We start from the raw sequence: 1,583 nt of genomic DNA, 5'->3' as shown, positions 1-1,583 counted from the left end.
GGAAAGAGAGTCTACAGAAATCTAGAGGGTTTCAATTTTTCAGAGGTTAAAACAAAAATGGCCATAATAAAATTTTTCACTTTGTAATAATTTGGTCTATTTAACAACCTTTAATGTTTTCCTAATTTTATCAATTATCGATTGGTAAATTGCCATCAATTTCTGCACTGACCAAGATCTGAAATCTTTACATGGCATGCATATTCACTTTCAATAAAAATCTTATTATTAACTTTTAACAAAATAAAATAAAATCTTATTAAAGTAAATCTTAGGAGATGTCTAAATTTTGTGTTTCGGTTTGAAACATTATATGAATATTTCGGTGAAAATAAATCTTTTGGTCACTTTTTCACTAATCTGGAATTGCTAATAGAGAAATAAGTTTAAATCATTATATAGCTTTTTATTTTTTAATTTAAAACAAAATTCTTTTTCAGGAAACTAATCAAATCTCAAATTTTAAAAATATTTTAGACTAAAAAATATAATAAAATTTGTGATATAATATCGTATTATATATATAACAAAATTGTGTGTGTGTTTTATTTTATTATTTTTGCATAATATGCGATAAATTCCTCTTGCATTCACATTTTAAAAACATGACTTTTTTCCCTATCGTGACTTGAAATAAGAACTAGCTCGATGTCATTCATGAGATGATAAGAATCTTTTAAGGACAAAAATTCCACGTGGATATAATGTTTACACACGGAGAAGGGTTAGGTGTTTAGAAAAACGAAGAAGATTGTGATAAGAGCTTAGTTGTCATTATTATGATATAATTAATAAGAAAAATATCATGATTAGCATATATTATATATCGATATTATAGGAGCTACTTGTGTCTTTTCTAATTATGTTAATACCAATGATAATTGACATATAAATATCCCTGTAATTACAATCTGTCTCTTTTGTTCTCATATGGCAACTCTTGCCGTGTTTCATTTCTGAACCTTGCCATCTTTAATTTAAACGTAATATTAAAATTTATAGAAAATTAAAGTTATCTATTATAGAATTATAATTTTTAATACATAACTCTAACTGTCCACAATTTTCAATAATCGTATGATACTAAAACTCATTTACATTTAACTGCAACTCATATTACCGTACACAAAAAATAAAATGTCGATCCAATGGTTTAAACATAAATCAATATTGGAAAGAAATTTACCTCAAACACGAACCGGTCATGAAAAAGACGATATGTATATTCAGCCAACGTTCGAATCGGTTTAGGAATTAGGGCAAACCAACTCTTAGTTTATAACCGATCCATTATAATTCAAACACGAAACTAAATTCAAATTAATGCGAATTATCTAATCAGTTAAGAGTCTTTATATTTAATCGGTCCACAATATAACATGTAGTATTTTACTCAAAAGCCTTGCAATAATATATAGTAATTAATGGCAACCCCTCCTGTCCCTTTTATAGTATTTCATTTTCTTAAACTTTTGTCCTAGTTCTATACTTTAATTTCAATATATAATAAAAGTCGAGGTAATACTCATAAATGATATATATATATATATATATATATATATATTTCTTAAGACAGAAATTAC

This window comes from Tarenaya hassleriana, unplaced genomic scaffold (assembly GCF_000463585.1).
Source record: "Tarenaya hassleriana unplaced genomic scaffold, ASM46358v1 Cleome3, whole genome shotgun sequence".
Lineage (NCBI taxonomy): Eukaryota > Viridiplantae > Streptophyta > Magnoliopsida > Brassicales > Cleomaceae > Tarenaya > Tarenaya hassleriana.
This window is presented reverse-complemented; position numbering follows the sequence as displayed.